The sequence below is a fragment of the Carassius carassius genome, chromosome 8, assembly GCF_963082965.1.
Source record: "Carassius carassius chromosome 8, fCarCar2.1, whole genome shotgun sequence".
NCBI lineage: Eukaryota > Metazoa > Chordata > Actinopteri > Cypriniformes > Cyprinidae > Carassius > Carassius carassius.
This window is the reverse complement of record NC_081762.1, coordinates 35,453,388-35,478,132: the sequence shown is the minus strand read 5'-3', so window position 1 is coordinate 35,478,132 and position 24,745 is coordinate 35,453,388. Positions and strand designations below refer to the sequence as shown.

The window sequence follows — 24,745 nt, the reverse complement described above, 5'->3', positions numbered from 1 at the left end:
GTCGGTGCAGTAGCGTCGGTTGGGGGAGAAACAGCAACATGCACAGCTCCTCGTTAGTATAGTGGACAGTATCTCCGCCTGTCACGCGGAAGACCGGGGTTCGATTCCCCGACGGGGAGAGCTACCTCTTTTCGGCTTCTGAACGATCCATCCAAAAGTTTTGGGAGGAGCCACAGGTCACAGAAGGAGGTCTGCTTCGACATCAGCCCGAGCCAAAGGACATGCGTTGGCCGGGAATCGAACCCGGGTCAACTATGCTCACCACTATACCACCAACGCAGTCAGCAGTCAGCCACTTGCGCCGTCGTTAAGAAGGCTCGAAGTGCACGAGTCGCCGATAGGGCTAGAGGAGCTGATGAGATCTTTGTTTGGACCCGTCACTAAAGAGAGCCTTCCAGAGTTTGCTTCCCGTCACGTACAAGAAAGTGCTGCCTTCCCATGCCAGCTAAATAAACACTAAGTGCTGACAGCGCAAACGCAGAGAGTGCAAATACAGACGATGACCAGTGGCACGCCCTCCTGCAGCGTGTTGGCGGACGGCCAAATTGATTCTGCTATTGCATTTTGTTGTAGCTCTGTCCTCGGTCCACCAATAACCACAAGCCCAATCAAGGCAATCTCCTTCTCATGCCTCCATCTGAAAAGTTGGAGAAAATCTTATATGAATAAAAGAGTCTTTTAAAGAAATCCCTTATTCCGAGGTCACCGTAGCCACCAGATCCATTCTGTATCCAGATCAGTGGGCCGCTTCAGTCACCCGGATCCAGTCAGTATCCAGACAAGATGGTGGATCAACACCTAGAAAGGACCTCTATGGCCCTGAAACACAGCGGAGACCGGGACAACTAGATGAGCCCCAGATACAGATCCCCTGTAAAGACCTTGTCTTAGACGACCACCAGGACAAGACCACAGGAAACAGATGATTCTTCTGCACAGTCGAACTTTTCTGCAGCCTGGAGCTGATTTGCTGGTTTCTTCTGACCAGAGGAGAACTGTCTCCCCGACTGAGCCTGGTTTCTCACCGGGTTTTTTCTCCATTTTTTCACCGATCGAGTTTTGGTTCCTTGCCTCTGTCGCCTCTGGCAGGCATAGCTGGGGACACTTCATGTACAGCGATATCGTTGACTTGATTGAAAATTATTGCACAGATACTATTTAAACTGAACTTAGCTGAATGATGACATCATCGATTTCAATGACGAAATGCCTTTAACTGTCATTTTGCTTTATTGACGCACTGTGTTCCTAATTAATGTTGTTCAGTTGCATTGACACAATCCTTTTTGTTTAAAGCACTATTTAAAAAAAAAAAAAAAAAAAAAAAGAGTCCAAACAATGACCCCTGCAACGGGTAGTGTTCCAAATGTAATGCCACTTTAGCTAATGATGGGTCCATCCGGAATTTGACGGTGCTAGGGCTGTGTCAGCGTCAGAAAAAGCCATGCATTGTTCAGTTATGTCGGTGCAGTAGCGTCGGTTGGGGGAGAAACAGCAACATGCACAGCTCCTCGTTAGTATAGTGGACAGTATCTCCGCCTGTCACGCGGAAGACCGGGGTTCGATTCCCCGACGGGGAGAGCTACCTCTTTTCGGCTTCTGAACGATCCATCCAAAAGTTTTGGGAGGAGCCACAGGTCACAGAAGGAGTTCTGCTTCGACATCAGCCCGAGCCAAAGGACATGCGTTGGCCGGGAATCGAACCCGGGTCAACTGCTTGGAAGGCAGCTATGCTCACCACTATACCACCAACGCAGTCAGCAGTCAGCCACTTGCGCCGTCGTTAAGAAGGCTCGAAGTGCACGAGTCGCCGATAGGGCTAGAGGAGCTGATGAGATCTTTGTTTGGACCCGTCACTAAAGAGAGCCTTCCAGAGTTTGCTTCCCGTCACGTACAAGAAAGTGCTGCCTTCCCATGCCAGCTAAATAAACACTAAGTGCTGACAGCGCAAACGCAGAGAGTGCAAATACAGACGATGACCAGTGGCACGCCCTCCTGCAGCGTGTTGGCGGACGGCCAAATTGATTCTGCTATTGCATTTTGTTGTAGCTCTGTCCTCGGTCCACCAATAACCACAAGCCCAATCAAGGCAATCTCCTTCTCATGCCTCCATCTGAAAAGTTGGAGAAAATCTTATATGAATAAAAGAGTCTTTTAAAGAAATCCCTTATTCCGAGGTCACCGTAGCCACCAGATCCATTCTGTATCCAGATCAGTGGGCCGCTTCAGTCACCCGGATCCAGTCAGTATCCAGACAAGATGGTGGATCAACACCTAGAAAGGACCTCTATGGCCCTGAAACACAGCGGAGACCGGGACAACTAGATGAGCCCCAGATACAGATCCCCTGTAAAGACCTTGTCTTAGACGACCACCAGGACAAGACCACAGGAAACAGATGATTCTTCTGCACAGTCGAACTTTTCTGCAGCCTGGAGCTGATTTGCTGGTTTCTTCTGACCAGAGGAGAACTGTCTCCCCGACTGAGCCTGGTTTCTCACCGGGTTTTTTCTCCATTTTTTCACCGATCGAGTTTTGGTTCCTTGCCTCTGTCGCCTCTGGCAGGCATAGCTGGGGACACTTCATGTACAGCGATATCGTTGACTTGATTGAAAATTATTGCACAGATACTATTTAAACTGAACTTAGCTGAATGATGACATCATCGATTTCAATGACGAAATGCCTTTAACTGTCATTTTGCTTTATTGACGCACTGTGTTCCTAATTAATGTTGTTCAGTTGCATTGACACAATCCTTTTTGTTTAAAGCACTATTTAAAAAAAAAAAAAAAAAAAAAAAGAGTCCAAACAATGACCCCTGCAACGGGTAGTGTTCCAAATGTAATGCCACTTTAGCTAATGATGGGTCCATCCGGAATTTGACGGTGCTAGGGCTGTGTCAGCGTCAGAAAAAGCCATGCATTGTTCAGTTATGTCGGTGCAGTAGCGTCGGTTGGGGGAGAAACAGCAACATGCACAGCTCCTCGTTAGTATAGTGGACAGTATCTCCGCCTGTCACGCGGAAGACCGGGGTTCGATTCCCCGACGGGGAGAGCTACCTCTTTTCGGCTTCTGAACGATCCATCCAAAAGTTTTGGGAGGAGCCACAGGTCACAGAAGGAGGTCTGCTTCGACATCAGCCCGAGCCAAAGGACATGCGTTGGCCGGGAATCGAACCCGGGTCAACTGCTTGGAAGGCAGCTATGCTCACCACTATACCACCAACGCAGTCAGCAGTCAGCCACTTGCGCCGTCGTTAAGAAGGCTCGAAGTGCACGAGTCGCCGATAGGGCTAGAGGAGCTGATGAGATCTTTGTTTGGACCCGTCACTAAAGAGAGCCTTCCAGAGTTTGCTTCCCGTCACGTACAAGAAAGTGCTGCCTTCCCATGCCAGCTAAATAAACACTAAGTGCTGACAGCGCAAACGCAGAGAGTGCAAATACAGACGATGACCAGTGGCACGCCCTCCTGCAGCGTGTTGGCGGACGGCCAAATTGATTCTGCTATTGCATTTTGTTGTAGCTCTGTCCTCGGTCCACCAATAACCACAAGCCCAATCAAGGCAATCTCTTTCTCATGCCTCCATCTGAAAAGTTGGAGAAAATCTTATATGAATAAAAGAGTCTTTTAAAGAAATCCCTTATTCCGAGGTCACCGTAGCCACCAGATCCATTCTGTATCCAGATCAGTGGGCCGCTTCAGTCACCCGGATCCAGTCAGTATCCAGACAAGATGGTGGATCAACACCTAGAAAGGACCTCTATGGCCCTGAAACACAGCGGAGACCGGGACAACTAGATGAGCCCCAGATACAGATCCCCTGTAAAGACCTTGTCTTAGACGACCACCAGGACAAGACCACAGGAAACAGATGATTCTTCTGCACAGTCTGACTTTTCTGCAGCCTGGAGCTGATTTGCTGGTTTCTTCTGACCAGAGGAGAACTGTCTCCCCGACTGAGCCTGGTTTCTCACCGGGTTTTTTCTCCATTTTTTCACCGATCGAGTTTTGGTTCCTTGCCTCTGTCGCCTCTGGCAGGCATAGCTGGGGACACTTCATGTACAGCGATATCGTTGACTTGATTGAAAATTATTGCACAGATACTATTTAAACTGAACTTAGCTGAATGATGACATCATCGATTTCAATGACGAAATGCCTTTAACTGTCATTTTGCTTTATTGACGCACTGTGTTCCTAATTAATGTTGTTCAGTTGCATTGACACAATCCTTTTTGTTTAAAGCACTATTTAAAACAAAAACAAAAAAAAGAGTCCAAACAATGACCCCTGCAACGGGTAGTGTTCCAAATGTAATGCCACTTTAGCTAATGATGGGTCCATCCGGAATTTGACGGTGCTAGGGCTGTGTCAGCGTCAGAAAAAGCCATGCAATGTTCAGTTATGTCGGTGCAGTAGCGTCGGTTGGGGGAGAAACAGCAACATGCACAGCTCCTCGTTAGTATAGTGGACAGTATCTCCGCCTGTCACGCGGAAGACCGGGGTTCGATTCCCCGACGGGGAGAGCTACCTCTTTTCGGCTTCTGATCGATCCATCCAAAAGTTTTGGGAGGAGCCACAGGTCACAGAAGGAGTTCTGCTTCGACATCAGCCCGAGCCAAAGGACATGCGTTGGCCGGGAATCGAACCCGGGTCAACTGCTTGGAAGGCAGCTATGCTCACCACTACACCACCAACGCAGTCAGCAGTCAGCCACTTGCGCCGTCGTTAAGAAGGCTCGAAGTGCACGAGTCGCCGATAGGGCTAGAGGAGCTGATGAGATCTTTGTTTGGACCCGTCACTAAAGAGAGCCTTCCAGAGTTTGCTTCCCGTCACGTACAAGAAAGTGCTGCCTTCCCATGCCAGCTAAATAAACACTAAGTGCTGACAGCGCAAACGCAGAGAGTGCAAATACAGACGATGACCAGTGGCACGCCCTCCTGCAGCGTGTTGGCGGACGGCCAAATTGATTCTGCTATTGCATTTTGTTGTAGCTCTGTCCTCGGTCCACCAATAACCACAAGCCCAATCAAGGCAATCTCTTTCTCATGCCTCCATCTGAAAAGTTGGAGAAAATCTTATATGAATAAAAGAGTCTTTTAAAGAAATCCCTTATTCCGAGGTCACCGTAGCCACCAGATCCATTCTGTATCCAGATCAGTGGGCCGCTTCAGTCACCCGGATCCAGTCAGTATCCAGACAAGATGGTGGATCAACACCTAGAAAGGACCTCTATGGCCCTGAAACACAGCGGAGACCGGGACAACTAGATGAGCCCCAGATACAGATCCCCTGTAAAGACCTTGTCTTAGACGACCACCAGGACAAGACCACAGGAAACAGATGATTCTTCTGCACAGTCTGACTTTTCTGCAGCCTGGAGCTGATTTGCTGGTTTCTTCTGACCAGAGGAGAACTGTCTCCCCGACTGAGCCTGGTTTCTCACCGGGTTTTTTCTCCATTTTTTCACCGATCGAGTTTTGGTTCCTTGCCTCTGTCGCCTCTGGCAGGCATAGCTGGGGACACTTCATGTACAGCGATATCGTTGACTTGATTGAAAATTATTGCACAGATACTATTTAAACTGAACTTAGCTGAATGATGACATCATCGATTTCAATGACGAAATGCCTTTAACTGTCATTTTGCTTTATTGACGCACTGTGTTCCTAATTAATGTTGTTCAGTTGCATTGACACAATCCTTTTTGTTTAAAGCACTATTTAAAAAAAAAAAAAAAAAAAAAAAAAGAGTCCAAACAATGACCCCTGCAACGGGTAGTGTTCCAAATGTAATGCCACTTTAGCTAATGATGGGTCCATCCGGAATTTGACGGTGCTAGGGCTGTGTCAGCATCAGAAAAAGCCATGCATTGTTCAGTTATGTCGGTGCAGTAGCGTCGGTTGGGGGAGAAACAGCAACATGCACAGCTCCTCGTTAGTATAGTGGACAGTATCTCCGCCTGTCACGCGGAAGACCGGGGTTCGATTCCCCGATGGGGAGAGCTACCTCATTTCGGCTTCTGAACGATCCATCCAAAAGTTTTGGGAGGAGCCACAGGTCACAGAAGGAGGTCTGCTTCGACATCAGCCCGAGCCAAAGGACATGCGTTGGCCGGGAATCGAACCCGGGTCAACTGCTTGGAAGGCAGCTATGCTCACCACTACACCACCAACGCAGTCAGCAGTCAGCCACTTGCGCCGTCGTTAAGAAGGCTCGAAGTGCACGAGTCGCCGATAGGGCTAGAGGAGCTGATGAGATCTTTGTTTGGACCCGTCACTAAAGAGAGCCTTCCAGAGTTTGCTTCCCGTCACGTACAAGAAAGTGCTGCCTTCCCATGCCAGCTAAATAAACACTAAGTGCTGACAGCGCAAACGCAGAGAGTGCAAATACAGACGATGACCAGTGGCACGCCCTCCTGCAGCGTGTTGGCGGACGGCCAAATTGATTCTGCTATTGCATTTTGTTGTAGCTCTGTCCTCGGTCCACCAATAACCACAAGCCCAATCAAGGCAATCTCTTTCTCATGCCTCCATCTGAAAAGTTGGAGAAAATCTTATATGAATAAAAGAGTCTTTTAAAGAAATCCCTTATTCCGAGGTCACCGTAGCCACCAGGTCCATTCTGTATCCAGATCAGTGGGCCGCTTCAGTCACCCGGATCCAGTCAGTATCCAGACAAGATGGTGGATCAACACCTAGAAAGGACCTCTATGGCCCTGAAACACAGCGGAGACCGGGACAACTAGATGAGCCCCAGATACAGATCCCCTGTAAAGACCTTGTCTCAGACGACCACCAGGACAAGACCACAGGAAACAGATGATTCTTCTGCACAGTCTGACTTTTCTGCAGCCTGGAGCTGATTTGCTGGTTTCTTCTGACCAGAGGAGAACTGTCTCCCCGACTGAGCCTGGTTTCTCACCGGGTTTTTTCTCCATTTTTTCACCGATCGAGTTTTGGTTCCTTGCCTCTGTCGCCTCTGGCAGGCATAGCTGGGGACACTTCATGTACAGCGATATCGTTGACTTGATTGAAAATTATTGCACAGATACTATTTAAACTGAACTTAGCTGAATGATGACATCATCGATTTCAATGACGAAATGCCTTTAACTGTCATTTTGCTTTATTGACGCACTGTGTTCTTAATTAATGTTGTTCAGTTGCATTGACACAATCCTTTTTGTTTAAAGCACTATTTAAAAAAAAAAAAAAAAAAAGAGTCCAAACAATGACCCCTGCAACGGGTAGTGTTCCAAATGTAATGCCACTTTAGCTAATGATGGGTCCATCCGGAATTTGACGGTGCTAGGGCTGTGTCAGCGTCAGAAAAAGCCATGCATTGTTCAGTTATGTCGGTGCAGTAGCGTCGGTTGGGGGAGAAACAGCAACATGCACAGCTCCTCGTTAGTATAGTGGACAGTATCTCCGCCTGTCACGCGGAAGACCGGGGTTCGATTCCCCGACGGGGAGAGCTACCTCTTTTCGGCTTCTGAACGATCCATCCAAAAGTTTTGGGAGGAGCCACAGGTCACAGAAGGAGTTCTGCTTCGACATCAGCCCGAGCCAAAGGACATGCGTTGGCCGGGAATCGAACCCGGGTCAACTGCTTGGAAGGCAGCTATGCTCACCACTACACCACCAACGCAGTCAGCAGTCAGCAGTCAGCCACTTGCGCCGTCGTTAAGAAGGCTCGAAGTGCACGAGTCGCCGATAGGGCTAGAGGAGCTGATGAGATCTTTGTTTGGACCCGTCACTAAAGAGAGCCTTCCAGAGTTTGCTTCCCGTCACGTACAAGAAAGTGCTGCCTTCCCATGCCAGCTAAATAAACACTAAGTGCTGACAGCGCAAACGCAGAGAGTGCAAATACAGACGATGACCAGTGGCACGCCCTCCTGCAGCGTGTTGGCGGACGGCCAAATTGATTCTGCTATTGCATTTTGTTGTAGCTCTGTCCTCGGTCCACCAATAACCACAAGCCCAATCAAGGCAATCTCTTTCTCATGCCTCCATCTGAAAAGTTGGAGAAAATCTTATATGAATAAAAGAGTCTTTTAAAGAAATCCCTTATTCCGAGGTCACCGTAGCCACCAGATCCATTCTGTATCCAGATCAGTGGGCCGCTTCAGTCACCCGGATCCAGTCAGTATCCAGACAAGATGGTGGATCAACACCTAGAAAGGACCTCTATGGCCCTGAAACACAGCGGAGACCGGGACAACTAGATGAGCCCCAGATACAGATCCCCTGTAAAGACCTTGTCTTAGACGACCACCAGGACAAGACCACAGGAAACAGATGATTCTTCTGCACAGTCTGACTTTTCTGCAGCCTGGAGCTGATTTGCTGGTTTCTTCTGACCAGAGGAGAACTGTCTCCCCGACTGAGCCTGGTTTCTCACCGGGTTTTTTCTCCATTTTTTCACCGATCGAGTTTTGGTTCCTTGCCTCTGTCGCCTCTGGCAGGCATAGCTGGGGACACTTCATGTACAGCGATATCGTTGACTTGATTGAAAATTATTGCACAGATACTATTTAAACTGAACTTAGCTGAATGATGACATCATCGATTTCAATGACGAAATGCCTTTAACTGTCATTTTGCTTTATTGACGCACTGTGTTCCTAATTAATGTTGTTCAGTTGCATTGACACAATCCTTTTTGTTTAAAGCACTATTTAAAAAAAAAACAAAAAAAGAGTCCAAACAATGACCCCTGCAACGGGTAGTGTTCCAAATGTAATGCCACTTTAGCTAATGATGGGTCCATCCGGAATTTGACGGTGCTAGGGCTGTGTCAGCGTCAGAAAAAGCCATGCAATGTTCAGTTATGTCGGTGCAGTAGCGTCGGTTGGGGGAGAAACAGCAACATGCACAGCTCCTCGTTAGTATAGTGGACAGTATCTCCGCCTGTCACGCGGAAGACCGGGGTTCGATTCCCCGACGGGGAGAGCTACCTCTTTTCGGCTTCTGAACGATCCATCCAAAAGTTTTGGGAGGAGCCACAGGTCACAGAAGGAGTTCTGCTTCGACATCAGCCCGAGCCAAAGGACATGCGTTGGCCGGGAATCGAACCCGGGTCAACTGCTTGGAAGGCAGCTATGCTCACCACTACACCACCAACGCAGTCAGCAGTCAGCCACTTGCGCCATCGTTAAGAAGGCTCGAAGTGCACGAGTCGCCGATAGGGCTAGAGGAGCTGATGAGATCTTTGTTTGGACCCGTCACTAAAGAGAGCCTTCCAGAGTTTGCTTCCCGTCACGTACAAGAAAGTGCTGCCTTCCCATGCCAGCTAAATAAACACTAAGTGCTGACAGCGCAAACGCAGAGAGTGCAAATACAGACGATGACCAGTGGCACGCCCTCCTGCAGCGTGTTGGCGGACGGCCAAATTGATTCTGCTATTGCATTTTGTTGTAGCTCTGTCCTCGGTCCACCAATAACCACAAGCCCAATCAAGGCAATCTCTTTCTCATGCCTCCATCTGAAAAGTTGGAGAAAATCTTATATGAATAAAAGAGTCTTTTAAAGAAATCCCTTATTCCGAGGTCACCGTAGCCACCAGATCCATTCTGTATCCAGATCAGTGGGCCGCTTCAGTCACCCGGATCCAGTCAGTATCCAGACAAGATGGTGGATCAACACCTAGAAAGGACCTCTATGGCCCTGAAACACAGCGGAGACCGGGACAACTAGATGAGCCCCAGATACAGATCCCCTGTAAAGACCTTGTCTTAGACGACCACCAGGACAAGACCACAGGAAACAGATGATTCTTCTGCACAGTCTGACTTTTCTGCAGCCTGGAGCTGATTTGCTGGTTTCTTCTGACCAGAGGAGAACTGTCTCCCCGACTGAGCCTGGTTTCTCACCGGGTTTTTTCTCCATTTTTTCACCGATCGAGTTTTGGTTCCTTGCCTCTGTCGCCTCTGGCAGGCATAGCTGGGGACACTTCATGTACAGCGATATCGTTGACTTGATTGAAAATTATTGCACAGATACTATTTAAACTGAACTTAGCTGAATGATGACATCATCGATTTCAATGACGAAATGCCTTTAACTGTCATTTTGCTTTATTGACGCACTGTGTTCCTAATTAATGTTGTTCAGTTGCATTGACACAATCCTTTTTGTTTAAAGCACTATTTAAAAAAAAAAAAAAAAAAAGAGTCCAAACAATGACCCCTGCAACGGGTAGTGTTCCAAATGTAATGCCACTTTAGCTAATGATGGGTCCATCCGGAATTTGACGGTGCTAGGGCTGTGTCAGCGTCAGAAAAAGCCATGCATTGTTCAGTTATGTCGGTGCAGTAGCGTCGGTTGGGGGAGAAACAGCAACATGCACAGCTCCTCGTTAGTATAGTGGACAGTATCTCCGCCTGTCACGCGGAAGACCGGGGTTCGATTCCCCGACGGGGAGAGCTACCTCTTTTCGGCTTCTGAACGATCCATCCAAAAGTTTTGGGAGGAGCCACAGGTCACAGAAGGAGTTCTGCTTCGACATCAGCCCGAGCCAAAGGACATGCGTTGGCCGGGAATCGAACCCGGGTCAACTGCTTGGAAGGCAGCTATGCTCACCACTACACCACCAACACAGTCAGCAGTCAGCCACTTGCGCCGTCGTTAAGAAGGCTCGAAGTGCACGAGTCGCCGATAGGGCTAGAGGAGCTGATGAGATCTTTGTTTGGACCCGTCACTAAAGAGAGCCTTCCAGAGTTTGCTTCCCGTCACGTACAAGAAAGTGCTGCCTTCCCATGCCAGCTAAATAAACACTAAGTGCTGACAGCGCAAACGCAGAGAGTGCAAATACAGACGATGACCAGTGGCACGCCCTCCTGCAGCGTGTTGGCGGACGGCCAAATTGATTCTGCTATTGCATTTTGTTGTAGCTCTGTCCTCGGTCCACCAATAACCACAAGCCCAATCAAGGCAATCTCTTTCTCATGCCTCCATCTGAAAAGTTGGAGAAAATCTTATATGAATAAAAGAGTCTTTTAAAGAAATCCCTTATTCCGAGGTCACCGTAGCCACCAGATCCATTCTGTATCCAGATCAGTGGGCCGCTTCAGTCACCCGGATCCAGTCAGTATCCAGACAAGATGGTGGATCAACACCTAGAAAGGACCTCTATGGCCCTGAAACACAGCGGAGACCGGGACAACTAGATGAGCCCCAGATACAGATCCCCTGTAAAGACCTTGTCTTAGACGACCACCAGGACAAGACCACAGGAAACAGATGATTCTTCTGCACAGTCTGACTTTTCTGCAGCCTGGAGCTGATTTGCTGGTTTCTTCTGACCAGAGGAGAACTGTCTCCCCGACTGAGCCTGGTTTCTCATCGGGTTTTTTCTCCATTTTTTCACTGATCGAGTTTGGGTTCCTTGCCTCTGTCGCCTCTGGCAGTCATAGCTGGGGACACTTCATGTACAGCGATATCGTTGACTTGATTGCAAATTATTGCACAGATACTATTTAAACTGAACTTAGCTGAATGATGACATCATCGATTTCAATGACGAAATGCCTTTAACTGTCATTTTGCTTTATTGACGCACTGTGTTCCTAATTAATGTTGTTCAGTTGCATTGACACAATCCTTTTTGTTTAAAGCACTATTTAAAAAAAAAAAAAAAAAAAAAAAGAGTCCAAACAATGACCCCTGCAACGGGTAGTGTTCCAAATGTAATGCCACTTTAGCTAATGATGGGTCCATCCGGAATTTGACGGTGCTAGGGCTGTGTCAGCGTCAGAAAAAGCCATGCGTTGTTCAGCTATGTCGGTGCAGTAGCGTCGGTTGGGGGAGAAACAGCAACATGCACAGCTCCTCGTTAGTATAGTGGACAGTATCTCCGCCTGTCACGCGGAAGACCGGGGTTTGATTCCCCGACGGGGAGAGCTACCTCTTTTCGGCTTCTGAACGATCCATCCAAAAGTTTTGGGAGGAGCCACAGGTCACAGAAGGAGTTCTGCTTCGACATCAGCCCGAGCCAAAGGACATGCGTTGGCCGGGAATCGAACCCAGGTCAACTGCTTGGAAGGCAGCTATGCTCACCACTATACCACCAACGCAATCATTAGTCAGCCACTTGCGCCGTCGTTAAGAAGGCTCGAAGTGCACGAGTCACCGATAGGGCTAGAGGAGCTGATGAGATCTTTGTTTGGACCCGTCACTAAAGAGAGCCTTCCAGAGTTTGCTTCCCGTCACGTACAAGAAAGTGCTGCCTTCCCATGCCAGCTAAATAAACACTAAGTGCTGACAGCGCAAACGCAGAGAGTGCAAATACAGACGATGACCAGTGGCACGCCCTCCTGCAGCGTGTTGGCGGACGGCCAAATTGATTCTGCTATTGCATTTTGTTGTAGCTCTGTCCTCGGTCCACCAATAACCACAAGCCCAATCAAGGCAATCTCTTTCTCATGCCTCCATCTGAAAAGTTGGAGAAAATCTTATATGAATAAAAGAGTCTTTTAAAGAAATCCCTTATTCCGAGGTCACCGTAGCCACCAGATCCATTCTGTATCCAGATCAGTGGGCCGCTTCAGTCACCCGGATCCAGTCAGTATCCAGACAAGATGGTGGATCAACACCTAGAAAGGACCTCTATGGCCCTGAAACACAGCGGAGACCGGGACAACTAGATGAGCCCCAGATACAGATCCCCTGTAAAGACCTTGTCTTAGACGACCACCAGGACAAGACCACAGGAAACAGATGATTCTTCTGCACAGTCTGACTTTTCTGCAGCCTGGAGCTGATTTGCTGGTTTCTTCTGACCAGAGGAGAACTGTCTCCCCGACTGAGCCTGGTTTCTCACCGGGTTTTTTCTCCATTTTTTCACCGATCGAGTTTTGGTTCCTTGCCTCTGTCGCCTCTGGCAGGCATAGCTGGGGACACTTCATGTACAGCGATATCGTTGACTTGATTGAAAATTATTGCACAGATACTATTTAAACTGAACTTAGCTGAATGATGACATCATCGATTTCAATGACGAAATGCCTTTAACTGTCATTTTGCTTTATTGACGCACTGTGTTCCTAATTAATGTTGTTCAGTTGCATTGACACAATCCTTTTTGTTTAAAGCACTATTTAAAAAAAAAAAAAAAAAAAAAAAAAAAAAGAGTCCAAACAATGACCCCTGCAACGGGTAGTGTTCCAAATGTAATGCCACTTTAGCTAATGATGGGTCCATCCGGAATTTGATGGTGCTAGGGCTGTGTCAGCGTCAGAAAAAGCCATGCGTTGTTCAGCTATGTCGGTGCAGTAGCGTCGGTTGGGGGAGAAACAGCATCATGCACAGCTCCTCGTTAGTATAGTGGACAGTATCTCCGCCTGTCACGCGGAAGACCGGGGTTCGATTCCCCGACGGGGAGAGCTACCTCTTTTCGGCTTCTGAACGATCCATCCAAAAGTTTTGGGAGGAGCCACAGGTCACAGAAGGAGTTCTGCTTCGACATCAGCCCGAGCCAAAGGACATGCGTTGGCCGGGAATCGAACCCGGGTCAACTGCTTGGAAGGCAGCTATGCTCACCACTATACCACCAACGCAATCATTAGTCAGCCACTTTGCGCCGTCGTTAAGAAGGCTCGAAGTGCACGAGTCACCGATAGGGCTAGAGGAGCTGATGAGATCTTTGTTTGGACCCGTCACTAAAGAGAGCCTTCCAGAGTTTGCTTCCCGTCACGTACAAGAAAGTGCTGCCTTCCCATGCCAGCTAAATAAACACTAAGTGCTGACAGCGCAAACGCAGAGAGTGCAAATACGGACGATGACCAGTGGCACGCCCTCCTGCAGCGTGTTGGCGGACGGCCAAATTGATTCTGCTATTGCATTTTGTTGTAGCTCTGTCCTCGGTCCACCAATAACCACAAGCCCAATCAAGGCAATCTCTTTCTCATGCCTCCATCTGAAAAGTTGGAGAAAATCTTATATGAATAAACGAGTCTTTTAAAGAAATCCCTTATTCCGAGGTCACCGTAGCCACCAGATCCATTCTGTATCCAGATCAGTGGGCCGCTTCAGTCACCCGGATCCAGTCAGTATCCAGACAAGATGGTGGATCAACACCTAGAAAGGACCTCTATGGCCCTGAAACACAGCGGAGACCGGGACAACTAGATGAGCCCCAGATACAGATCCCCTGTAAAGACCTTGTCTTAGACGACCACCAGGACAAGACCACAGGAAACAGATGATTCTTCTGCACAGTCTGACTTTTCTGCAGCCTGGAGCTGATTTGCTGGTTTCTTCTGACCAGAGGAGAACTGTCTCCCCGACTGAGCCTGGTTTCTCACCGGGTTTTTTCTCCATTTTTTCACCGATCGAGTTTTGGTTCCTTGCCTCTGTCGCCTCTGGCAGGCATAGCTGGGGACACTTCATGTACAGCGATATCGTTGACTTGATTGAAAATTATTGCACAGATACTATTTAAACTGAACTTACCTGAATGATGACATCATTGATTTCAATGACGAAATGCCTTTAACTGTCATTTTGCTTTATTGACGCACTGTGTTCCTAATTAATGTTGTTCAGTTGCATTGACACAATCCTTTTTGTTTAAAGCACTATTTAAAAAAAAAAAAAAAAAAGAGTCCAAACAATGACCCCTGCAACGGGTAGTGTTCCAAATGTAATGCCACTTTAGCTAATGATGGGTCCATCCGGAATTTGACGGTGCTAGGGCTGTGTCAGCGTCAGAAAAAGCCATGCATTGTTCAGTTATGTCGGTGCAGTAGCGTCGGTTGGGGGAGAAACAGCAACATGCACAGCTCCTCGTTAGTATAGTGGACAGTATCTCCGCCTGTCACGCGGAAGTCCGGGGTTCGATTCCCCGACGGGGAGAGCTACCTCTTTTTGGCTTCTGAACGATCCATCCAAAAGTTTTGGGAGGAGCCACAGGTCACAGAAGGAGTTCTGCTTCGACATCAGCCCGAGCCAAAGGACATGCGTTGGCCGGGAATCGAACCCAGGTCAACTGCTTGGAAGGCAGCTATGCTCACCACTATACCACCAACGCAGTCAGCAGTCAGCCACTTGCGCCGTCGTTAAGAAGGCTCGAAGTGCACGAGTCGCCGATAGGGCTAGAGGAGCTGATGAGATCTTTGTTTGGACCCGTCACTAAAGAGAGCCTTCCAGAGTTTGCTTCCCGTCACGTACAAGAAAGTGCTGCCTTCCCATGCCAGCTAAATAAACACTAAGTGCTGACAGCGCAAACGAAGAGAGTGCAAATACAGACGATGACCAGTGGCACGCCCTCCTGCAGCGTGTTGGCGGACGGCCAAATTGATTCTGCTATTGCATTTTGTTGTAGCTCTGTCCTCGGTCCACCAATAACCACAAGCCCAATCAAGGCAATCTCTTTCTCATGCCTCAATCTGAAAAGTTGGAGAAAATCTTATATGAATAAAAGAGTCTTTTAAAGAAATCCCTTATTCCGAGGTCACCGTAGCCACCAGATCCATTCTGTATCCAGATCAGTGGGCCGCTTCAGTCACCCGGATCCAGTCAGTATCCAGACAAGATGGTGGATCAACACCTAGAAAGGACCTCTATGGCCCTGAAACACAGCGGAGACCGGGACAACTAGATGAGCCCCAGATACAGATCCCCTGTAAAGACCTTGTCTTAGACGACCACCAGGACAAGACCACAGGAAACAGATGATTCTTCTGCACAGTCTGACTTTTCTGCAGCCTGGAGCTGATTTGCTGGTTTCTTCTGACCAGAGGAGAACTGTCTCCCCGACTGAGCCTGGTTTCTCACCGGGTTTTTTCTCCATTTTTTCACCGATCGAGTTTTGGTTCCTTGCCTCTGTCGCCTCTGGCAGGCATAGCTGGGGACACTTCATGTACAGCGATATCGTTGACTTGATTGAAAATTATTGCACAGATACTATTTAAACTGAACTTACCTGAATGATGACATCATCGATTTCAATGACGAAATGCCTTTAACTGTCATTTTGCTTTATTGACGCACTGTGTTCCTAATTAATGTTGTTCAGTTGCATTGACACAATCATTTTTGTTTAAAGCGCAATTTAAAAAAAAAAAAAAAAAAAAAAAGAGTCCAAACAATGACCCCTGCAACGGGTAGTGTTCCACATGTAATGCCACTTAAGCTAATGATGGGTCCATCCGGAATTTGACGGTGCTAGGGCTGTGTCAGCGTCAGAAAAAGCCATGCATTGTTCAGTTATGTCGGTGCAGTAGCGTCGGTTGGGGGAGAAACAGCAACATGCGCAGCTCCTCGTTAGTATAGTGGACAGTATCTCCGCCTGTCACGTGGAAGACCGGGGTTCGATTCCCCGACGGGGAGAGCTAGCTCTTTTCGGCTTCTGAACGATCCATCCAAAAGTTTTAGGAGGAGCCACAGGTCACAGAAGGAGTTCTGCTTCGACATCAGCCCGAGCCAAAGGACATGCGTTGGCCGGGAATCGAACCCGGGTCAACTGCTTGGAAGGCAGCTATGCTCACCACTATACCACCAACGCAGTCAGCAGTCAGCCACTTGCGCCGTCGTTAAGAAGGCTCGAAGTGCACGAGTCGCCGATAGGGCTAGAGGAGCTGATGAGATCTTTGTTTGGACCCGTCACTAAAGAGAGCCTTCCAGAGTTTGCTTCCCGTCACGTACAAGAAAGTGCTGCCTTCCCATGCCAGCTAAATAAACACTAAGTGCTGACAGCGCAAACGCAGAGAGTGCAAATACAGACGATGACCAGTGGCACGCCCTCCTGCAGCGTGTTGGCGGACGGCCAAATTGATTCTGCTATTGCATTTTGTTGTAGCTCTGTCCTCGGTCCACCAATAACCACAAGCCCAATCAAGGCAATCTCTTTCTCATGCCTCCATCTGAAAAGTTGGAGAAAATCTTATATGAATAAAAGAGTCTTTTAAAGAAATCCCTTATTCCGAGGTCACCGTAGCCACCAGATCCATTCTGTATCCAGATCAGTGGGCCGCTTCAGTCACCCGGATCCAGTCAGTATCCAGACAAGATGGTGGATCAACACCTAGAAAGGACCTCTATGGCCCTGAAACACAGCGGAGACCGGGACAACTAGATGAGCCCCAGATACAGATCCCCTGTAAAGACCTTGTCTTAGACGACCACCAGGACAAGACCACAGGAAACAGATGATTCTTCTGCACAGTCTGACTTTTCTGCAGCCTGGAGCTGATTTGCTGGTTTCTTCTGACCAGAGGAGAACTGTCTCCCCGACTGAGCCTGGTTTCTCACCGGGTTTTTTCTCCATTTTTTCACCGATCGAGTTTTGGTTCCTTGCCTCTGTCGCCTCTGGCAGGCATAGCTGGGGACACTTCATGTACAGCGATATCGTTGACTTGATTGAAAATTATTGCACAGATACTATTTAAACTGAACTTAGCTGAATGATGACATCATCGATTTCAATGACGAAATGCCTTTAACTGTCATTTTGCTTTATTGACGCACTGTGTTCCTAATTAATGTTGTTCAGTTGCATTGACACAATCCTTTTTGTTTAAAGCACTATTTAAAAAAAAAAAAAAAAAAAAAAAAAGAGTCCAAACAATGACCCCTGCAACGGGTAGTGTTCCAAATGTAATGCCACTTTAGCTAATGATGGGTCCATCCGGAATTTGACGGTGCTAGGGCTGTGTCAGCGTCAGAAAAAGCCATGCATTGTTCAGTTATGTCGGTGCAGTAGCGTCGGTTGGGGGAGAAACAGCAACATGCACAGCTCCTCGTTAGTATAGTGGACAGTATCTCCGCCTGTCACGCGGAAGACTGGGGTTCGATTCCCCGACGGGGAGAGCTACCTCTTTTCGGCTTCTGAACGATCCATCCAAAAGTTTTGGGAGGAGCCACAGGTCACAGAAGGAGTTCTGCTTCGACATCAGCCCGAGCCAAAGGACATGCGTTGGCCGGGAATCGAACCCGGGTCAACTATGCTCACCACTATACCACCAACGCAGTCAGCCACTTGCGCCGTCGTTAAGAAGGCTCGAAGTGCACGAGTCGCCGATAGGGCTAGAGGAGCTGATGAGATCTTTGTTTGGACCCGTCACTAAAGAGAGCCTTCCAGAGTTTGCTTCCCGTCACGTACAAGAAAGTGCTGCCTTCCCATGCCAGCTAAATAAACACTAAGTGCTGACAGCGCAAACGCAGAGAGTGCAAATACAGACGATGACCAGTGGCACGCCCTCCTGCAGCGTGTTGGCGGACGGCCAAATTGATTCTGCTATTGCATTTTGTTGTAGCTCTGTCCTCGGTCCACCAATAACCACAAGCCCAATCAAGGCAATCTCTTTCTCATGCCTCCATCTGAAAAGTTGGAGAAAATCTTATATGAATAAAAGAGTCTTTTAAAGAAATCCCTTATTCCGAGGTCACCGTAGCCACCAGATCCATTCTGTATCCAGATCAGTGGGCCGCTTCAGTCACCCGGATCCAGTCAGTATCCAGACAAGATGGTGGATCAACACCTAGAAAGGACCTCTATGGCCCTGAAACACAGCGGAGACCGGGACAACTAGATGAGCCCCAGATACAGATCCCCTGTAAAGACCTTGTCTTAGACGACCACCAGGACAAGACCACAGGAAACAGATGATTCTTCTGCACAGTCTGACTTTTCTGCAGCCTGGAGCTGATTTGCTGGTTTCTTCTGACCAGAGGAGAACTGTCTCCCCGACTGAGCCTGGTTTCTCACCGGGTTTTTTCTCCATTTTTTCACCGATCGAGTTTTGGTTCCTTGCCTCTGTCGCCTCTGGCAGGCATAGCTGGGGACACTTCATGTACAGCGATATCATTGACTTGATTGAAAATTATTGCACAGATACTATTTAAACTGAACTTAGCTGAATGATGACATCATCGATTTCAATGACGAAATGCCTTTAACTGTCATTTTGCTTTATTGACGCACTGTGTTCCTAATGAATGTTGTTCAGTTGCATTGACACAATCCTTTTTGTTTAAAGCACTATTTAAAAAAAAAAAAAAAAAAAAAAAAGAGTCCAAACAATGACCCCTGCAACGGGTAGTGTTCCAAATGTAATGCCACTTTAGCTAATGATGGGTCCATCCGGAATTTGACGGTGCTAGGGCTGTGTCAGCGTCAGAAAAAGCCATGCATTGTTCAGTTATGTCGGTGCAGTAGCGTCGGTTGGGGGAGAAACAGCAACATGCACAGCTCCTCGTTAGTATAGTGGACAGTATCTCCGCCTGTCACGCGGAAGACCGGGGTTCGATTCCCCGACAGGGAGAGCTACCTCTTTTCGGCTTCTGAACGATCCATCCAAAAGTTTTGGGAGGAGCCACAGGTCACAGAAGGAGTTCTGCTTCGACATCAGCCCGAGCCAAAGGACATGCGTTGGCCGGGAATCGAACCCGGGTCAACTATGCTCACCACTATACCACCAACGCAGTCAGCCACTTGCGCCGTCGTTAAGAAGGCTCGAAGTGCACGAGTCGCCGATAGGGCTAGAGGAGCTGATGAGATCTTTGTTTGGACCCGTCACTAAAGAGAGCCTTCCAGAGTTTGCTTCCCGTCACGTACAAGAAAGTGCTGCCTTCCCATGCCAGCTAAATAAACACTAAGTGCTGACAGCGCAAACGCAGAGAGTGCAAATACAGACGATGACCAGTGGCACGCCCTCCTGCAGCGTGTTGGCGGACGGCCAAATTGATTCTGCTATTGCATTTTGTTGTAGCTCTGTCCTCGGTCCACCAATAACCACAAGCCCAATCAAGGCAATCTCTTTCTCATGCATCCATCTGAAAAGTTGGAGAAAATCTTATATGAATAAAAGAGTCTTTTAAAGAAATCCCTTATTCCGAGGTCACCGTAGCCACCAGATCCATTCTGTATCCAGATCAGTGGGCCGCTTCAGTCACCCGGATCCAGTCAGTATCCAGACAAGATGGTGGATCAACACCTAGATAGGACCTCTATGGCCCTGAAACACAGCGGAGACCGGGACAACTAGATGAGCCCCAGATACAGATCCCCTGTAAAGACCTTGTCTTAGACGACCACCAGGACAAGACCACAGGAAACAGATGATTCTTCTGCACAGTCTGACTTTTCTGCAGCCTGGAGCCGATTTGCTGGTTTCTTCTGACCAGAGGAGAACTGTCTCCCCGACTGAGCCTGGTTTCTCACCGGGTTTTTTCTCCATTTTTTCACCGATCGAGTTTTGGTTCCTTGCCTCTGTCGCCTCTGGCAGGCATAGCTGGGGACACTTCATGTACAGCGATATCGTTGACTTGATTGAAAATTATTGCACAGATACTATTTAAACTGAACTTAGCTGAATGATGACATCATCGATTTCAATGACGAAATGCCTTTAACTGTCATTTTGCTTTATTGACGCACTGTGTTCCTAATTAATGTTGTTCAGTTGCATTGACACAATCCTTTTTGTTTAAAGCACTATTTAAAAAAAAAAAAAAAAAAAAAAAGAGTCCAAACAATGACCCCTGCAACGGGTAGTGTTCCAAATGTAATGCCACTTTAGCTAATGATGGGTCCATCCGGAATTTGACGGTGCTAGGGCTGTGTCAGCGTCAGAAAAAGCCATGCATTGTTCAGTTATGTCGGTGCAGTAGCGTCGGTTGGGGGAGAAACAGCAACATGCACAGTTTCTCGTTAGTATATTGGACAGTATCTCCGCCTGTCACGGGGAAGACCGGGGTTCGATTCCCCGACGGGGAGAGCTACCTCTTTTCGGCTTCTGAACGATCCATCCAAAAGTTTTGGGAGGAGCCACAGGTCACAGAAGGAGTTCTGCTTCAACATCAGCCCGAGCCAAAGGACATGCGTTGGCCGGGAATCGAACCCGGGTCAACTGCTTGGAAGGCAGCTATGCTCACCACTATACCACCAACGCAGTCAGCATTCAGCCACTTGCGCCGTCGTTAAGAAGGCTCGAAGTGCATGAGTCGCCGATAGGGCTAGAGGAGCTGATGAGATCTTTGTTTGGACCCGTCACTAAAGAGAGCCTTCCAGAGTTTGCTTCCCGTCACGTACAAGAAAGTGCTGCCTTCCCATGCCAGCTAAATAAACACTAAGTGCTGACAGCGCAAACGCAGAGAGTGCAAATACAGACGATGACCAGTGGCACGCCCTCCTGCAGCGTGTTGGCGGACGGCCAAATTGATTCTGCTATTGCATTTTGTTGTAGCTCTGTCCTCGGTCCACCAATAACCACAAGCCCAATCAAGGCAATCTCCTTCTCATGCCTCCATCTGAAAAGTTGGAGAAAATCTTATATGAATAAAAGAGTCTTTTAAAGAAATCCCTTATTCCGAGGTCACCGTAGCCACCAGATCCATTCTGTATCCAGATCAGTGGGCCGCTTCAGTCACCCGGATCCAGTCAGTATCCAGACAAGATGGTGGATCAACACCTAGAAAGGACCTCTATGGCCCTGAAACACAGCGGAGACCGGGACAACTAGATGAGCCCCAGATACAGATCCCCTGTAAAGACCTTGTCTTAGACGACCACCAGGACAAGACCACAGGAAACAGATGATTCTTCTGCACAGTCGAACTTTTCTGCAGCCTGGAGCTGATTTGCTGGTTTCTTCTGACCAGAGGAGAACTGTCTCCCCGACTGAGCCTGGTTTCTCACCGGGTTTTTTCTCCATTTTTTCACCGATCGAGTTTTGGTTCCTTGCCTCTGTCGCCTCTGGCAGGCATAGCTGGGGACACTTCATGTACAGCGATATCGTTGACTTGATTGAAAATTATTGCACAGATACTATTTAAACTGAACTTAGCTGAATGATGACATCATCGATTTCAATGACGAAATGCCTTTAACTGTCATTTTGCTTTATTGACGCACTGTGTTCCTAATTAATGTTGTTCAGTTGCATTGACACAATCCTTTTTGTTTAAAGCACTATTTAAAAAAAAAAAAAAAAAAAAAAAGAGTCCAAACAATGACCCCTGCAACGGGTAGTGTTCCAAATGTAATGCCACTTTAGCTAATGATGGGTCCATCCGGAATTTGACGGTGCTAGGGCTGTGTCAGCGTCAGAAAAAGCCATGCATTGTTCAGTTATGTCGGTGCAGTAGCGTCGGTTGGGGGAGAAACAGCAACATGCACAGCTCCTCGTTAGTATAGTGGACAGTATCTCCGCCTGTCACGCGGAAGACCGGGGTTCGATTCCCCGACGGGGAGAGCTACCTCTTTTCGGCTTCTGAACGATCCATCCAAAAGTTTTGGGAGGAGCCACAGGTCACAGAAGGAGGTCTGCTTCGACATCAGCCGAGCCAAAGGACATGCGTTGGCCGGGAATCGAACCCGGGACAACTGCTTGGAAGGCAGCTATGCTCACCACTATACCACCAACGCAGTCAGCAGTCAGCCACTTGCGCCGTCGTTAAGAAGGCTCGAAGTGCACGAGTCGCCGATAGGGCTAGAGGAGCTGATGAGATCTTTGTTTGGACCCGTCACTAAAGAGAGCCTTCCAGAGTTTGCTTCCCGTCACGTACAAGAAAGTGCTGCCTTCCCATGCCAGCTAAATAAACACTAAGTGCTGACAGCGCAAACGCAGAGAGTGCAAATACAGACGATGACCAGTGGCACGCCCTCCTGCAGCGTGTTGGCGGACGGCCAAATTGATTCTGCTATTGCATTTTGTTGTAGCTCTGTCCTCGGTCCACCAATAACCACAAGCCCAATCAAGGCAATCTCTTTCTCATGCCTCCATCTGAAAAGTTGGAGAAAATCTTATATGAATAAAAGAGTCTTTTAAAGAAATCCCTTATTCCGAGGTCACCGTAGCCACCAGATCCATTCTGTATCCAGATCAGTGGGCCGCTTCAGTCACCCGGATCCAGTCAGTATCCAGACAAGATGGTGGATCAACACCTAGAAAGGACCTCTATGGCCCTGAAACACAGCGGAGACCGGGACAACTAGATGAGCCCCAGATACAGATCCCCTGTAAAGACCTTGTCTTAGACGACCACCAGGACAAGACCACAGGAAACAGATGATTCTTCTGCACAGTCGAACTTTTCTGCAGCCTGGAGCTGATTTGCTGGTTTCTTCTGACCAGAGGAGAACTGTCTCCCCGACTGAGCCTGGTTTCTCACCGGGTTTTTTCTCCATTTTTTCACCGATCGAGTTTTGGTTCCTTGCCTCTGTCGCCTCTGGCAGGCATAGCTGGGGACACTTCATGTACAGCGATATCGTTGACTTGATTGAAAATTATTGCACAGATACTATTTAAACTGAACTTAGCTGAATGATGACATCATCGATTTCAATGACGAAATGCCTTTAACTGTCATTTTGCTTTATTGACGCACTGTGTTCCTAATTAATGTTGTTCAGTTGCATTGACACAATCCTTTTTGTTTAAAGCACTATTTAAAAAAAAAAAAAAAAAAAAAAGAGTCCAAACAATGACCCCTGCAACGGGTAGTGTTCCAAATGTAATGCCACTTTAGCTAATGATGGGTCCATCCGGAATTTGACGGTGCTAGGGCTGTGTCAGCGTCAGAAAAAGCCATGCATTGTTCAGTTATGTCGGTGCAGTAGCGTCGGTTGGGGGAGAAACAGCAACATGCACAGCTCCTCGTTAGTATAGTGGACAGTATCTCCGCCTGTCACGCGGAAGACCGGGGTTCGATTCCCCGGCGGGGAGAACTACCTCTTTTCGGCTTCTGAACGATCCATCCAAAAGTTTTGGGAGGAGCCACAGGTCACAGAAGGAGGTCTGCTTCGACATCAGCCCGAGCCAAAGGACATGCGTTGGCCGGGAATCGAACCCGGGTCAACTGCTTGGAAGGCAGCTATGCTCACCACTATACCACCAACGCAGTCAGCAGTCAGCCACTTGCGCCGTCGTTAAGAAGGCTCGAAGTGCACGAGTCGCCGATAGGGCTAGAGGAGCTGATGAGATCTTTGTTTGGACCCGTCACTAAAGAGAGCCTTCCAGAGTTTGCTTCCCGTCACGTACAAGAAAGTGCTGCCTTACCATGCCAGCTAAATAAACACTAAGTGCTGACAGCGCAAACGCAGAGAGTGCAAATATAGACGATGACCAGTGGCACGCCCTCCTGCAGCGTGTTGGCGGACGGCCAAATTGATTCTGCTATTGCATTTTGTTGTAGCTCTGTCCTCGGTCCACCAATAACCACAAGCCCAATCAAGGCAATCTCTTTCTCATGCCTCCATCTGAAAAGTTGGAGAAAATCTTATATGAATAAAAGAGTCTTTTAAAGAAATCCCTTATTCCGAGGTCACCGTAGCCACCAGATCCATTCTGTATCCAGATCAGTGGGCCGCTTCAGTCACCCGGATCCAGTCAGTATCCAGACAAGATGGTGGATCAACACCTAGAAAGGACCTCTATGGCCCTGAAACACAGCGGAGACCGGGACAACTAGATGAGCCCCAGATACAGATCCCCTGTAAAGACCTTGTCTTAGACGACCACCAGGACAAGACCACAGGAAACAGATGATTCTTCTGCACAGTCTGACTTTTCTGCAGCCTGGAGCTGATTTGCTGGTTTCTTCTGACCAGAGGAGAACTGTCTCCCCGACTGAGCCTGGTTTCTCACCGGGTTTTTTCTCCATTTTTTCACCGATCGAGTTTTGGTTCCTTGCCTCTGTCGCCTCTGGCAGGCATAGCTGGGGACACTTCATGTACAGCGATATCGTTGACTTGATTGAAAATTATTGCACAGATACTATTTAAACTGAACTTAGCTGAA

General features: G+C 48.1%; 23 non-coding genes across 23 annotated transcripts; 11 read left to right on the top strand and 12 right to left on the bottom strand.

Moving 5' to 3' along the window:
• Window positions 1–47: 47 nt before the first annotated feature.
• trnad-guc (transfer RNA aspartic acid (anticodon GUC)) lies at window positions 48–119 on the top strand. Its single transcript has one exon. It is a non-coding gene; the product is annotated as a tRNA-Asp (tRNA).
• A 1,389-nt stretch (window positions 120–1,508) lies between these two features.
• On the top strand, window positions 1,509–1,580 carry trnad-guc (transfer RNA aspartic acid (anticodon GUC)). The gene has a single exon. It is a non-coding gene; the product is annotated as a tRNA-Asp (tRNA).
• A 103-nt stretch (window positions 1,581–1,683) lies between these two features.
• Window positions 1,684–1,755, bottom strand: trnag-ucc (transfer RNA glycine (anticodon UCC)). Its single transcript has one exon. It is a non-coding gene; the product is annotated as a tRNA-Gly (tRNA).
• Window positions 1,756–2,984: 1,229 nt separating this feature from the next.
• On the top strand, window positions 2,985–3,056 carry trnad-guc (transfer RNA aspartic acid (anticodon GUC)). The gene has a single exon. It is a non-coding gene; the product is annotated as a tRNA-Asp (tRNA).
• Window positions 3,057–3,159: 103 nt separating this feature from the next.
• Window positions 3,160–3,231, bottom strand: trnag-ucc (transfer RNA glycine (anticodon UCC)). The gene has a single exon. It is a non-coding gene; the product is annotated as a tRNA-Gly (tRNA).
• A 1,225-nt stretch (window positions 3,232–4,456) lies between these two features.
• Window positions 4,457–4,528, top strand: trnad-guc (transfer RNA aspartic acid (anticodon GUC)). The gene has a single exon. It is a non-coding gene; the product is annotated as a tRNA-Asp (tRNA).
• A 103-nt stretch (window positions 4,529–4,631) lies between these two features.
• Window positions 4,632–4,703, bottom strand: trnag-ucc (transfer RNA glycine (anticodon UCC)). The gene has a single exon. It is a non-coding gene; the product is annotated as a tRNA-Gly (tRNA).
• Window positions 4,704–5,934: 1,231 nt separating this feature from the next.
• Window positions 5,935–6,006, top strand: trnad-guc (transfer RNA aspartic acid (anticodon GUC)). The gene has a single exon. It is a non-coding gene; the product is annotated as a tRNA-Asp (tRNA).
• A 103-nt stretch (window positions 6,007–6,109) lies between these two features.
• Window positions 6,110–6,181, bottom strand: trnag-ucc (transfer RNA glycine (anticodon UCC)). Its single transcript has one exon. It is a non-coding gene; the product is annotated as a tRNA-Gly (tRNA).
• Window positions 6,182–7,406: 1,225 nt separating this feature from the next.
• On the top strand, window positions 7,407–7,478 carry trnad-guc (transfer RNA aspartic acid (anticodon GUC)). Its single transcript has one exon. It is a non-coding gene; the product is annotated as a tRNA-Asp (tRNA).
• Window positions 7,479–7,581: 103 nt separating this feature from the next.
• On the bottom strand, window positions 7,582–7,653 carry trnag-ucc (transfer RNA glycine (anticodon UCC)). Its single transcript has one exon. It is a non-coding gene; the product is annotated as a tRNA-Gly (tRNA).
• Window positions 7,654–8,884: 1,231 nt separating this feature from the next.
• trnad-guc (transfer RNA aspartic acid (anticodon GUC)) lies at window positions 8,885–8,956 on the top strand. Its single transcript has one exon. It is a non-coding gene; the product is annotated as a tRNA-Asp (tRNA).
• A 103-nt stretch (window positions 8,957–9,059) lies between these two features.
• Window positions 9,060–9,131, bottom strand: trnag-ucc (transfer RNA glycine (anticodon UCC)). The gene has a single exon. It is a non-coding gene; the product is annotated as a tRNA-Gly (tRNA).
• A 1,225-nt stretch (window positions 9,132–10,356) lies between these two features.
• Window positions 10,357–10,428, top strand: trnad-guc (transfer RNA aspartic acid (anticodon GUC)). Its single transcript has one exon. It is a non-coding gene; the product is annotated as a tRNA-Asp (tRNA).
• Window positions 10,429–10,531: 103 nt separating this feature from the next.
• trnag-ucc (transfer RNA glycine (anticodon UCC)) lies at window positions 10,532–10,603 on the bottom strand. The gene has a single exon. It is a non-coding gene; the product is annotated as a tRNA-Gly (tRNA).
• Window positions 10,604–13,314: 2,711 nt separating this feature from the next.
• trnad-guc (transfer RNA aspartic acid (anticodon GUC)) lies at window positions 13,315–13,386 on the top strand. The gene has a single exon. It is a non-coding gene; the product is annotated as a tRNA-Asp (tRNA).
• A 103-nt stretch (window positions 13,387–13,489) lies between these two features.
• Window positions 13,490–13,561, bottom strand: trnag-ucc (transfer RNA glycine (anticodon UCC)). The gene has a single exon. It is a non-coding gene; the product is annotated as a tRNA-Gly (tRNA).
• A 1,225-nt stretch (window positions 13,562–14,786) lies between these two features.
• On the top strand, window positions 14,787–14,858 carry trnad-guc (transfer RNA aspartic acid (anticodon GUC)). Its single transcript has one exon. It is a non-coding gene; the product is annotated as a tRNA-Asp (tRNA).
• A 1,579-nt stretch (window positions 14,859–16,437) lies between these two features.
• On the bottom strand, window positions 16,438–16,509 carry trnag-ucc (transfer RNA glycine (anticodon UCC)). Its single transcript has one exon. It is a non-coding gene; the product is annotated as a tRNA-Gly (tRNA).
• A 4,315-nt stretch (window positions 16,510–20,824) lies between these two features.
• On the bottom strand, window positions 20,825–20,896 carry trnag-ucc (transfer RNA glycine (anticodon UCC)). Its single transcript has one exon. It is a non-coding gene; the product is annotated as a tRNA-Gly (tRNA).
• A 1,229-nt stretch (window positions 20,897–22,125) lies between these two features.
• On the top strand, window positions 22,126–22,197 carry trnad-guc (transfer RNA aspartic acid (anticodon GUC)). Its single transcript has one exon. It is a non-coding gene; the product is annotated as a tRNA-Asp (tRNA).
• Window positions 22,198–22,299: 102 nt separating this feature from the next.
• trnag-ucc (transfer RNA glycine (anticodon UCC)) lies at window positions 22,300–22,371 on the bottom strand. The gene has a single exon. It is a non-coding gene; the product is annotated as a tRNA-Gly (tRNA).
• A 1,403-nt stretch (window positions 22,372–23,774) lies between these two features.
• Window positions 23,775–23,846, bottom strand: trnag-ucc (transfer RNA glycine (anticodon UCC)). The gene has a single exon. It is a non-coding gene; the product is annotated as a tRNA-Gly (tRNA).
• Window positions 23,847–24,745: the final 899 nt, after the last annotated feature.